At 45.2% G+C, this 13,689-nt stretch overlaps 1 protein-coding gene across 1 annotated transcript in view; it reads right to left on the reverse strand.

Annotated features, from left to right (window-relative positions):
* ZBTB5 (zinc finger and BTB domain containing 5) overlaps window positions 1-12,344 on the reverse strand; it is a 39,388-nt gene extending 27,044 nt beyond the window's left edge. The window contains exon 1 of the mRNA XM_017543198.2: window positions 12,112-12,344. The gene's annotated coding sequence lies outside the window, so the exon portion shown is untranslated. The remainder of the gene's footprint in view (window positions 1-12,111) is intronic.
* Window positions 12,345-13,689: the final 1,345 nt, after the last annotated feature.

Here is a 13,689-nt window from a genome sequence, read left to right on the forward strand (position 1 = left end):
GGCTTCATGTGCATGATAAAACTTAGATCTCTGCAACCCCTTAGCATAACCCAGACATTCTTTTCTACAGATAACAACTCTCAACCAACTGCCAATCACAATATGTTTAAATCTGCCTATGACTTGGAACACCCCCCCACCTTTGAGTTGTTCCACCCTTTCAGGTTTAACCAATGTAAATTGTACATGTATACATAAAGAGATGTATTATGTCTCCCTAAAATGTATAAAGGCAAGCTGTACCCCAACCACCTTGGGCACATGTCATCAGGACCTCCTGAGTCTGTCACAGGTACGTCCTTAAACATCCTAACTTCGTGGTTCTAACCTCCAAACTGTTATCTATTCCTGGGAATAGGCCAAACTAGCCTCGGGAAGGAATTTAGTTTACAGTTTAAATAACAGCCCTTTCCCAAAGCTAGACTGTTTTTGTAAAACGAATGAAAGGCCACCAGCCGCGAAGTTAGGATGAGAGAGGATGGAATTCTAAATATTAACAGTCATTACAGAGGTCATAAGGATTACAATTTCCCCAATTACTCTTGAAGATAACATCACTATTATCTGTTTCAGGCTTCTGCATTTCTAACAACCTAATGGCCCCACCTGGACCTGCCAACCAGTTCTATGGCCACCACCAAAGAACTGACTCAGCATAAGAGAACAGCTTCAACTCCCTAAGAGTTCATCCCCAAGCCAACCAATCAGCACTCCCGACTCACTGAAAAACTCTGATCCCCAAGTTTTTGGGGAGACTAATTTGAGTAACAATAAAACTCCGGTCCTCCCGCACAGCTGGCTCTGCATGAATTACTCTTTCTCTATTGCAATTCCCATCTTGATAAACTGGCTCTGTCTAGGCAGCAGGTAAGCTGAATCTACTGGGTGGTTACCCTATCCTGGATGGAATCTTAGAATAAAGAACATTAAAACTAATAAAATCTGAATAAAGAATAAATCTTAGTTAATAATATTAGGTAATAATATTATAATAATAATGGTTCATTAACTATAACAAACCATACTAATGTTAAGATGTTAATAGTGAAACCAGGTGTGGGTATACGAAAATTCTACTATCTTTGCAATTTTCTGTAAATCTAAAACTATTAGAAAATATAAAGTTTATTTTTTTAAAAAATGCTATTCTCGGCCGGGTGCAGTGGCTCACGCCTATAATCCCAGCACTTTGGGAGGCCAAGGCAGGTGGATCGCAAGGTCAGGAGATCAAGACCATCCTAGCTAACATGGTGAAACCTCGTCTCTACTAAAAATACAAAAAATTAGACAGGCATAGCGTCATGCACTTGTAGTCCCAGCTGCTTGGGAGGCTGAGGCAGGAGAACTGCTTGAATCCGGGCGGCAGAGGTTGCAGTGAGCTGAGATCACACCACAGAAGTCCAGCCTGGGCAACAGAGTGAGACTCCATCTCAAAAAATAAATAAATAAATTGCCACTCTCTACTCTGCTTTTTTAGAAAAGTTTTTTTTTTTTTTTTTTCTCCCCTCCCTAGAAAAATTTTCTTATAAAAATGTCTTATTGCCAGGTGTGGTGGCTCATGCCTGTAATCCTAGCACTTTGGGAGGCCAAGGTGGGTGGATCACTTGAGTTCAGTTCCAGACCAGTCTGGACAGGCAACATGGTGAAACCCCATCTCTACTAAAAAATACAAAAATTAGCTGGGTGTGGTGGCACACAACTGTAATTCCAGCTACTCAGGTGGCAGAGACAGGAGACTCGCTTGAAACCAGTAGGCTTATGACCTCAGATCACGCCACTGCACTCCAGCTTGGGCAAGAGGCCCTATCTCAAAAAAAAAAAAAAAAAAAAAAAAAAAATATATATATATATATATGTGTGTATATATATATATATATATATATATAAATATAAAACTTTAGTGTAAAGGCAACCTTCAACTTACACATACGGTGAGTTACTCAAATTTGTGGAATAAACTGCCCAGCCTTTCCCTAGCAATAACATAACCTCCTAGGATCACTCAGAGTATCCTTTTAACCTGTTACTGTGGTAGCAAACTGCCAAAGCACCAGTGCCTTGTTAATTAACACTGCACCATCACTTACTACTGTGCTTCTAGTAGCTGGGTGATGAAGGGGAAAGATGAGAGGGTTGAATGCCTACTAAAAGCCAGGTTCTATAGGTACTTTACACATACTATCTTTTATGTATGACTCCCAAGAAGTGACTCTCTACTCATATCTAGGGCTAACATTACCCAACTAGTTCAATAAGTGAAGGAGAAGCTGTATGACCCAGGTCCAGCTATGCTGTAATGGGAGCAACCCCCAATAAGACATGGGCCCAGTGATTAATATGAAGACACTCAGAGGAGAGAACAAATGTAGCTGAGGCTGGGCACAGTGGCTCATGCCTATAAATGTCAGCACTTTGGGAGACCAAGGTGGGAGGATTGAGGCCAGGAGTTTGAGAATGCCCTGCCCAACATAGCAAGATCCCATCTCTATTAAAATTAAAATAAACAAGGCCAGGCACAGTGGCTAACGCCTGTAATCCCAGCAGTTTGGGAGGCTGAGGTAGGTGGATCACTAGGTCAGGAGTTTGAGACCAGCCTGGCCAACATGGTGAAGCCCTGTTTCTACTAAAAATGTTAAAAATTAAAAAAAAAAAAAAAAAAATAAGCCGGGCATAATGGCACACAGCGGTAATCCCAGCTACTTGGGAGGCTGAGGCAGGTGAATTGCTTGAACCTGGGAGATGGATGTTGCAGTGAGCTGAGATTGTGCCATTGCATTCCAGCCTGGGTGACAGAGCAAGACTCTGTCTCAGAAAAAAAAAATAAAATGTAGTTGTGAGCAGAAACAAGGGCTAGGGATAAGGATTAGGGGACTGGAGGGAGTAAAGGGATGGAGCTGAAAGGCAGGGTCAGGGTCAAGGGCTGGAGTTGCGGATGAAAAGACATGCAAGATAACAGTAAAGGGAGTAAAATGAGAGCAAGTGCTCTGGAAGAGGTGGCAGGGTTTTTCTTCTCCCCTTCTTTTACTCAAATCCTCTCGTTGCCAATGCCATATGCTATCATCATAGACCACAATGCCAAGCCTTTGTCCCTGACAAGAGACCTCAGTTTGGAAGAGGTCTCTCAAACTAGGGAGAGGCAGGAGGAGACAGGATGAGCTTTATCTTCTCCCACTGTAACCACTCAAGGGATTCACCTTGCCCCCTGCTTAGACAGAGCTGATTTATCAAGACAGGGGAACTGCAATAGAGAAAGAGTAATTCATGCAGAGCCAGCTGTGCAAGAGACCAGTTTTATTTATTACTCAAATCAGTCTCCCCGAGCATTGGGGGATCAGAGTTTTTAAGGACAATTTGGTGGGTGGGGGGAAGCAAGTGAGCTGGAAACGCTGATTGGTCAGCTCAGGGATGAAATCATAGAGTCAAAGCTGTCTCCTTGTGCTCAATCAGTTCCTGGGTAGGGGCCACGAGATTAGAGGAGCCAGTTTATTGATCTGGGTAGTGCCAGCTGATTCATCAAATGCAAGGTCTGCAAAATATCTCAAGCATTGATCTTAGGAGCGGTTTAGAGAGGGTCACAATCTTGTAGCTCCCAGCTGCATGACTCCTAAATCACAATTTCTAATTTTTTTTTTTTGAGACGGAGTTTCACTCTTGTTGCCCAGGCTGGAGTGCAATGGCGCAATCTTGGCTCACTGCAACCTCTGCCTCCTGGGTTCAAGTGATTCTCCTGCCTCAGTCTCCCAAGTAGCAGGGAATGCCGGCATGCACCACCAAGCCTGGCTAATTTTTGGTATTTTTAGTAGAGATGGGTTTCACCATGTTGTCCAGGCTGGTCTCAAACTCCTGACCTCAGGTGATCCATCCACCTTGCCCTCCCAAAGTGCTAATTTCCTTTTTTTTTTTTTTTTTTAATAAAGATGGGGTTTCACCATGACGGCCAGGCTGGTCTTGAACTGGTGGGTGATCCACCCACCTCGGCCTCCCAAAGTGCTAGGATTACAGGTGTGAGCCACCGCACCCAGCCCAAAGTGCTAATTTCTAATCTTATGGCTAACTTTAGTCCTACAAAGGCAGTCTAGTCCCCAGGGAAGGAGGAGATTTATTTGGGAAAGGGCTGTTACTTTGTTTCAAACTATGACTTAAACTATAAACTATAACCTAAATTCCTCCCAAAGTTAGTTCAGCCCACACCCAGGAATGAACAAGGACTGCTTGGAGGTTAGAAACAAGAGGGAGTTAGTTAGATCAGATCTCTTTCTCTGTCTTCAGTTACAATTTTATAATGGCAGTTTCACCACTGCCCCTTGCCACTGGCTCCTCCCTGCCCTGCCTCCCATTAGACTGGTGCTGACAAAAATCAAGCATCAGGGGAGGGTGACAGAAACTTTTTGGCAGTAAGGTCATCCGTTACAAGAGGAAAATCTTGGTATGCCCAACCTGGTCAGAAGGGTAGTCTATCAGAGGGTGACTGATACAGTTTAGATATGTGTCCCCTCCAATTCTCATGTTGAACAGCTATCCTCAATGTTGGAGATGGGGCCCAGTAGGAGGTGATTGGATCATGCGGGCAGAGTTCTCAAGAACGGTTTAGCACCATCCTCTTGATGCTGCCCTTCTGATAGTGAGTTTTTAGGGAGATCTAGTCATTTAAAGAGGTGGGGCACCCCTCTCCTCCCTCCCACCCATGCTCCAGTGCTTTATAGCAAGCTGTGGGGGGAGGGTGGGAAGGTGATACACTTTTTTTTTTTTTTTTAAAGACAGGGTTTCACCATGTTGGTCAGGCTGGTCTTGAACTCCCGACCTCAGGTGATCCGCCCACCTTGGCCTCCAAAGTGCTTGGATTACAGGCGTGAGCTACCGCACCCGGCCGTGATACACTTCTTTAAGTGCCTGCTCCCACTTCTCCTGCCTGAGGCCTTCCCAGAAGCCAAGCAGGTACTGGCACCATGCTTATACAGCCTGTAGAATCATAAGCCATTAGGCCTCTTTTCTTTATAAGCTACCCAGTATTTCTTTTATAGCAATGCAAGAACAGACTAATAAAGTGACCTACTAGCAGAGTGCTGCCTGAAAGACTGTTGTGTCACAGGAAGTCAGTTACATGATAGAGTCTGAAAGCATTACATTTAAAGTTCAAAATAATTTATGGCAAAATTTTTTTTTCTTTTGAGACAGAATCTCACTCTGTCACTCAGGCTGGAGTGCAGTGGCATGATCTCAGCTCACCATGACCTCTGCCTCCTGGGTTCAAGCGATTCTCCCACCTCAGCCTTCTGAATAGCTGGGATTATAGGCACCCGCCACTACACCTGGCTAATTTTTTTGTATTTTTTCTAGAGACAGGGTTTCACCATGTTGGCCAGGCTGGTCTTTAACTCCTGACCTCGTGATCTGCCTGTCTTAGTCTCCCAAAGTGCTGGGATTACAAGCATGAGCCACCATGCCCAGCCCAATTTATGGCAAATTTAACTGCTTCACTCTGCTAGAATTTTATACTTGCACTGTACCTGTCTAGAAATTTCCTACTCTCAGTTGGTACATTTTCCTAAAATTTTAAATGACTAGCTTGCTAGTTTAGTATCTAGAAAGAACATCTTTAGCCAGCTAACACTTTAAATATTATAAAAATTTCACAAACATATCTAAAAATCCATAGAAACCAACTATTAGTGTCTTCTTTCAGCTGCCTGTAAAGCTGGGACTACATGTATTTTAATATCTGTTTAAGAAATCGGAATGTCTTGATAACCTAGAAAATGCTGTCTGCCACTCATCCCAGTTGTCTCCCAAAATTTTTAAACAATTTTTAAAAAGTTTTCTTTTCTTTCCAATCCCAATTGATGTGCAGCATAAATAATTTTAAAACATGTCTTTCATTGCCTTTTACCCAGCAGTTCAAGAAACTTGTTTCTTTTCTTTTCTTTTTTTTTTTTTTTAAGACCGAGTCTTGCTTTGTCACCAGGCTGGAGTGCAGTGGTTCAATCTCGGCTCACTGCAACCTCCACCTCCTGGGTTCAAGCAACTCTCCTGCCTCAGCCTCCTGAGTAGCTGGGATTACAGGTGCCTGCCACCACATCTGGCTAGTTTTCTGGTACTTTTAGTAGAGACAGGTTTTCACCATATTGGCCAGGCTGGTCTCGAACTCCTGACTTTGTGACCTGCCTACCTTGGCCTCCCAAAGTGCTGAGATTACAGGCGTGAGCCACCGCACCCTGCCAAGACCTTATTTCTTAATGAAAAAAAAATTAGGCCAGCTGCAGGGGCTCACACCTGTAATCCCAGTACTTTGGGAGGCTTCAAGGGTCACTTGAAGCCAGGTGTTTGAGACCTACTTGGTCAACATAGTGAAACCCTGTCTCTACAATTTTTTTTTTAATTAGCTGGGAGCTGGGCATGGTGGCTCACACCTATAATCTCAGCATGTTGGGAGGCCAAGGTGGGAGACACACTTGAGTCCAGGAGTCTAAGACCAGTCTGGAAAACATAGGGAGCCCCACCTCTACAAAAAATACAAAAATTAGGTGGGCATAATGGTGCATGCCTGTAGTCCCAGCTACTTGGAAGGCTGGGTTGTCTGAGCCCAGGAGATGGGGCTGCAATGAGCTATGACCACCCCACTGAACTCCAGCCTGGGTGACAGAGTAAGACCCTGTCTCAAAAGCAAAACAGAACAAAGTAGAAAGAAAAAAAAAAAGTAGACTTTTATCAAGATGAAAACTATGACAAAGCACTGGAGACACTATTATTATAGTGCCTTTCCAACAGAGAAAATGAAAATGGGCTTAATCCACTTCTTATACCTAGTTTGCTTTCAAAGCAGTATATGCCTTCACTTCTCAATCATTTATCAAATCAATAATGCTCAGCCAGTGACCTATACTTGACTGGCAGAGTTTCTTTTGATCATCTATTCAAAATAAGAACAATGTAAGTAACTGTTTTTAGATTTTTATAGCATTTCTGGGCTCCTCCCATAACCGAATGCCCAAACGCTGGATTTTCTTTTCCTGGTCTTCCTTCCTCAAATCCTCTTTGCAAAAAAGACTAAAACAGAAGGACTATAAAGGTGAAAGCCTTGCATTTTTAGAGGAAGATGGTTGAGTGGATTTTAAATTATAATTGAGTAATTAAGATGTACTGAAAAATTAATTATACCATGTCAACAATATAACACATAGAAACAAGAGGAAGCAACTCACCCTAATCATTTTAAACTTAAGAAATTGGCAGGCCAGGCACAGTGGTTCACGCCTGTAATCCCAGCACTTTGGGGGGCCAAGGTGGGTGGATCATGAGGTCAGAAGTTCAAGACCACCCTGGCCAATATGGTGAAACCCCACTCTACTAAAAATAGGAAAATTAGCTGGGTGTGGTGGCAGGCACCTGTAGTGCCAGCTACTTGGGAGGCTGAGGCAGAAAAATCACTTGAACCCGGAAGGCGGAGGTTGCAATGAGCTGAGATTGCACCACTGCACTCCAGCCTGGGCGACAGACTGAGACAAAAATAAAAAAGGAAAATAAAAGAAATTGGCAATCAATTCTTTTGATTGATCATTTAGCCCAGGCACAGTGGCTCATGCCTGTAATCCCAGCACTTTGGGAGGCCAAAGCAGGGGGATCACTTGTGGTCAGGAGTTCAAGACCAGCCTGGCCAACATGGTGAAATGCTGTCTACTAAAAAATACAAAAATTAGTTGGGCATGGTGGCACGAGCCTGTAGTCCCAGCTACTTGGGAGGCTGAGACATGAGAATCGCTTAAACCCAAGAGGCGTAGGCTGCAGTGAAGATCACATCACTGCACTCAAGCCTGGGCGACAGAATAAGACTCTATCTCAAAAAAAAAGGAAACTGGGAATAAAGGCATCTGTAAACTTGTTATTAAACGAAGTAACAGATTACCAAGTATAATTTCCAAAAAGTAGAACTATCACTTAATCATCCTTTAAAATTTGTAAAAATGAATCATTCATATAAGGAAAAATATCACTCTCGATAGGCTTCCTTCCAGTAACAAACTTTTTCCAGAACGGGAAAACAAATTAGGAAAATTCATTGGTTACAACTAAAATGAATCAGTTGGGTACAAAAATCTCTTTTGGGAGGTAGGGAGCCAGGATTTTACTATGTTGCTTGGGCTGGTTTGAACTCAAGTGATCCTCCTGTCTCAGAGTCCCAAGTAGCTACAGGTGTGTGCCACTTGGGCTAAAAGTCTTTTAATTCTACCAAATTTCACTAAATCTAAGACACCTGTGATTACAAAATGCATTATTTCATGTAACAACTAGGAAAAAATCATGGCATAATGCTTACTTATGGTATCTTGTCTTCAAGGAAGAAGGAAAATTGTCTACCAATGACTAACAATGATAGAGGCAGGAGACAAACAAATGCCTAGGTAGATAGGGACACATCTCCAGTGAAACCCCATCTCCAACCAAAGACAGTTTATAGCCTGAAAGCCAAGCTACAAGTCAAGTCCAGGGATCAGACTGAGATCGTGTCTTCCCATTTGGCTCGCTTTCCTCTGACTGATCCCCACCCATCATCTAATTTACATATACCTAAATTTTCCTAATTGGTTTTCTACACTGTCATACCCACTTTTGAGTGGTGTCTTTAACTTTTTTTTTTTTTTTTTTTTGAGACAGTGTATCACTCTGTTGCCAAGACTGGAGTACAGTGGCATGATCTCAACTCACCACAACCTCTGCCTCCCAGGCTCAAGCCATTCTCCTGCATCAACCTCTGAAGTAGCTGGGATTTCAGGCATGTGCCACCACACCCAGCTTATTTTTGTATTTTAGTAGAGACATGGTTTCAATATGTTGGCCAGACTGGTCTCGAACTCCTGACCTCAAGTGATCTGTCTGCCTCAGCCTCCCAAAGTCCTGGGATTACAGGAGTGAGCCACCATATTTGGCCTTTCCTTTTTTTAACCTTTTGCATACTCAGAAACCAATCAGCACATACTCCCCATACTTGAGTTTATAAGAAGTCGGAGATCCAGCCAACTGGGAAAGAAAACACTGACTTTCTTGTGGGAGTGGGGGACCACTCCCTCAATGCCCTCTTCCCTGAGAGCTGTTCCGTCACTCAATAAAATTCTTCTCTGCCCTCCTCACCCTTCAAATTGTCAGTGTAACCTCATTCTTCTTGAACGAGAGCTCAGGAACCACCAAATGCGGTACACGCTGTAACACTGGTGGGCAGAGTGGGGACAGGGGCGCATCACCAATGGTGGAGGTCCCCTGTTTGCAAAGTGGTTGAGAAAAATCCTGCATCACCAATAAAATAATCCTGGATAGTAAGAATATCTATTACAATAAGTAATAGTACTTACAATAAGTAAGTACTCCAACACAATTCCTAATCTGTTTGAGCTGTTAAGATAAATCAAAGCTTTTAGGAAATACATGTATAACTAATGAAATGAAAGGCACCTCCAAAACTGGATCTTGAAATTAAAAGCCACTATTCAGTGGTGAAAATGATGAAAACATATGTAAAGGGCAATAGTTCATACTACTGCTTCCCGTTTGGCACATTTTTTTTTTGTACTTTTGGGCACAAAAGTCTCTTTTTGGGGGTAGGGAGCCAGGATTGTATTATATTGCCTGAGTTACTTTGAACTCAAGTGATCCTCCTGCCTCAGACTCCCAAGTAGTTGGGACTACAGGTGTATGCCACCTGGGCTAAAATCTTTTAATCTTACTAAATTACATTAAATCTAAGATACCTGTGATTATAAAATGCATTATTTCATTTAACATTAGGAAAAAACCTGCCAATTAAGCAACGGCATAATGCCATAAAAGACCAGGAACAGCTGGTCTTTTAGGAGATGAGAAGTTCACTTCATACAGACAAAACGTGTAGTGCAGTGCAACATTCCATCCCACCTGCTACACTAACAAAACTGGCTCTACTAGACAACATCCATATTTGAGAAACATTAAGTACAATAAAAGAAAAATCACGTGCTTAAAACTGACAGAGGAGAAAAGTATTTAATTTACATTAAAAAAATAAAAAATAAAATTAGCCGGGCACCGTGGCTCACACTTGTAATACCAGCACTTTGGGAGCTGAGGAGGGCAGATCACAAGGTCAGGGGTTCAAGACCAACCTGACCAACACGGTGAAACGCCAAAACCATGAAAATACAAAACTTAGCCAGGCATGGTGAGGCGCACCTGTAATCCCAGCAATTTGGGAGGCCGAGACAGGAGAACTGCTTGAACCTGGGAAGTGGAGGTTGCTGTGAGCTGAGAGCATGCCATTGCGCTCCAGCCTGGGAGACAGAGCAAGACTGTCTCAAAAAATAACAAAATAAAAGTTGAAAGCTAACAGAGAATCAATATCTTGGGTTCTTTGTTCCATTTCCAAAAAGAATTTGAGCCAGATTCAAGATTCTTTGTCAGCACTACACCAGGTTTTGTCAATTTCAATGAACATGAGATATTTTTAAGTCTCCAATTCAATATAATTCATGCTAAGTTCTTTAAGTACTATTTGATATCCTAATGATTTTTTATTACTTCCACTTTGGGGACAGTCTTGTGACAGTCTCTTTTGAGAGTGGTCACTCCTAAGTTTGTAAGATGCCTTTCCTCCAAATCTTACCACTGTCAGAATTTTGCTAGCCACTTATTAATTAACCAAAATCCAGTTTGCCAGCTCCTCAGGTAACAAAAAGTTATGTTTTGAGACAACTTTTAGGGAAAAGTGGCAAATCTCTAGAAAACAAGTTGACTTCAGGACTCTTCAAAAGTCTGTTTATTCAGCAAAACCCAAGGGCCCAGAACAGGTCCCCACTCAGGCAGTCTTACCTGTAAGGTCACCAAGCTGGCTGTGGTGGCCAGGTCAATCTTCCCAAATTTGCTGAGATTTCCAAGAGGGTTAGAAGGAAGAGTGAACGCCTTCCTTTGGCTTAGGGGCTTTTCTCTAAAATTCCTTCTCTTTTCCCTCTTAACTATTAGCTTACTGCCAACCACAGTCACCACAGAAATCACAAGAGTTTAGGCAAACGAAAAGCAAGTTCTGCCCAGCCTTTTGCAACATCTAAGGTAAAACAGCCCATACTAGGACAACAAATTACCAATAATGACTAAGGCACAGCATTCTCTTTAACCTCGAAAGAAAAGTCCGTGTCTTCTATTTAATACAAGTGAAAAATATGAGAACATGTTTTGGAATATTTTTGCTTTAATTTTTGAAGATGTAGAGTCTCTTCTATTAATTCAAGTGGACCAGAATTAGAGGACACTACTTAGTAACCAAGACTTTACTGTGCTTTCACCAAAAATTTTTCCTTCAAATTATTTAGGATTTGTCATCTGTTCAGAAAATTAGTTTCCACAGTATCCTTGATTGTGCCAGAATGCGAACTGACTTAATAATAAATGCCATTTTTAAAGGAAAAAACCAACCTTCCACTCCCCTTAATTCACTGCCTTTTTTTTTTTATTATTATTTACATACAAATCTGTTCTCCAAACAGAAGATGGGATGGCACTGTCTTATCACCGCATCCCTCACAGCTCCTCGCACGAAGCCTGGGAGTAGGGGGCATTCAGTAAATGCCTATTAAACACTTCAGTTCTCTCATAACAAGTTGGGGCATTCCAAAACGCAGGCTCCACCCCTACAGGAGGGGCTGCCGGCTCCCGATGGCAGTCTGCCTATGGCCTTGCTCTGGCGAAATGAAACCTCGTCGCTCAAGAAGACCCAGGATGGGGACAACGGAGCCGTCCGACCCCATCCAGCAGGGCAGCAGACCCTCTCTTCATCCCGCCAAGCCGTTGGGCCTGAGGCCTTTCCCACCCGGTTCGGTAACCTGCGTCGCCAGCCCGGGATCCGCAGGGGTACCAGCCCCCGCCCCACCCCTCAGACACCCTGGCGTCGGGACACCGGGGACGCCTGCGCAGAAGAACCCGCCTGGCCCCTTCGCTCCGACGGTAACAATGCCCCCTCAGAAAGACGGGCAGGGTAGGCTGGGGACACCGATACACGTCTGCGCGCTCCCCAACGCCTTGGCGCGCCCCTGGTACTCAACCTTCCCCACGTGAGCGCGCCCGCCATCACGACACTCGCTGACGGGGTCCCCTCACCTGAGTCGGGCTCCGCCCCCCTCCTCCTCGCTGAAGGAGGCGGTGACCCCTCTCCGTCCGGACTTGGTAGTGTCAGAGGAGGCTGGAACGTCCAGACTGGTGTCTCGGTTGTGAGACTTCCTCCCCCTTCCGCCCGCCCCCCTCCCACCCCGCCTCTAGTTCCCTAGCTCCTTCAGCCGGTTCGCCGAGACAGTGTGAGAACACCCCGGCGGCGCCCGATAAACGGAAGTGGCGTAATGCAAGAGCGCCTACTCCGCTCCATTCCTCCTCCCCCTATTGGGCTGCAACCAATCACCAAGGGGAGGGCGGGGCCGAGGTAAGAGTGCAGCCAGCCAGCGCGCGGAACCGGAGGAATTTTCTCGGCCCCCAGAAAACTGACCAATGACGGTCCTAGGAGCCTGATTGTGTTTACTACCAACTGAATCCGTGAGCCTCTGGCCAATCACCCTTTGCCTTACAACACGTAAAACGGATATCAAATGCATTTTAGGGAATGATTTATCACTAAACTGCTCTAGGTTTGGACTACAGAACAGCAGCTGTTCGCTGCAGCCAATCAAAACCCTCTGTGGTTGAGGCAAGAGGGCTTTCCGCCTAATCCTGCCAATCACAACAACGACTGCCTGAGGTCTGAGAGCGCCCGTGAGGCGGGCCCTCAGGGCAGGCCGTCCCGCCATTGGCTGGTCCTTGAAGGATTTTCCACCCTCGTGGTGCCCGGCACTTCAGTGACCTTAGGCTCCTCTCCGGGTGAATTCCCTTCGCAGAACCCACACATTTACGGGGTTGGAGATTGAGTTCCCACTTAGTAGACATTGGGAAAGAGAAGATTCCAAGAAGCTCTTTGGTTTGAACCAAGCCAAAGTCCACGGTAAAATCAGTGAATAAAAAACGGCCTCCATCGGATGACAGTTATGTCAGACCCCGCCCCTCGTCCAGTCCGTGTGGCTGCGCGTCTGGGAACGCTGGCGCCCCAGGAAACTGGCGCTTGGCCCCACACTCGGCTGCAGGTCAGATAAGCCTGTGGTGTCCATGCCAGGTTTACAGTCACCTGCACCCCCAAAAAACAAAATAGGAAGCGCTAAGCTCTCCCACTCATTCCGAAACGCTGAAGGGTCACGGACTTCTGTGGGACGCGGTCAGAAAAGAGCGAACCCCAGTGCGACCCTCGGGTTTCCGGTGCACACTCGGAGGGAGAACCTGAGCCATGAGCATTGGGTACTGGGGCCAGGGAACAAGCCCCCTTTCCTCGGATGAAGACGGCAGAAGAGAGCTGCCTTTTCCTGCACAGCTTGTCTGGGAGCTAGGTCTGCGTGGCTCGGGAGACAAAGTGAGGCTCGCGAACGCTGCTGGGTTGTCCTGGGAGGTGGGGGGGGGGGGGGGGGAGGGGGGGGGGGGGAAGGGGGGGGGGTTGGCGGGGGAGGGGGGGGGGGGGGGTGGTGAGGGTCGTGGAGAAGCTCCCTTAAAAATGGAACTCCCGGCCGGACGCGGTGGCTCAAGCCTGTAATTCCAGCACTTTGGGAGGCCGAGGCGGGTGGATCACGAGGTCAAGAGATCGAGACCATCCTGGTCAACATGGTG

The sequence above is a fragment of the Cebus imitator genome, unplaced genomic scaffold, assembly GCF_001604975.1.
Source record: "Cebus imitator isolate Cc_AM_T3 unplaced genomic scaffold, Cebus_imitator-1.0 Scaffold149, whole genome shotgun sequence".
NCBI lineage: Eukaryota > Metazoa > Chordata > Mammalia > Primates > Cebidae > Cebus > Cebus imitator.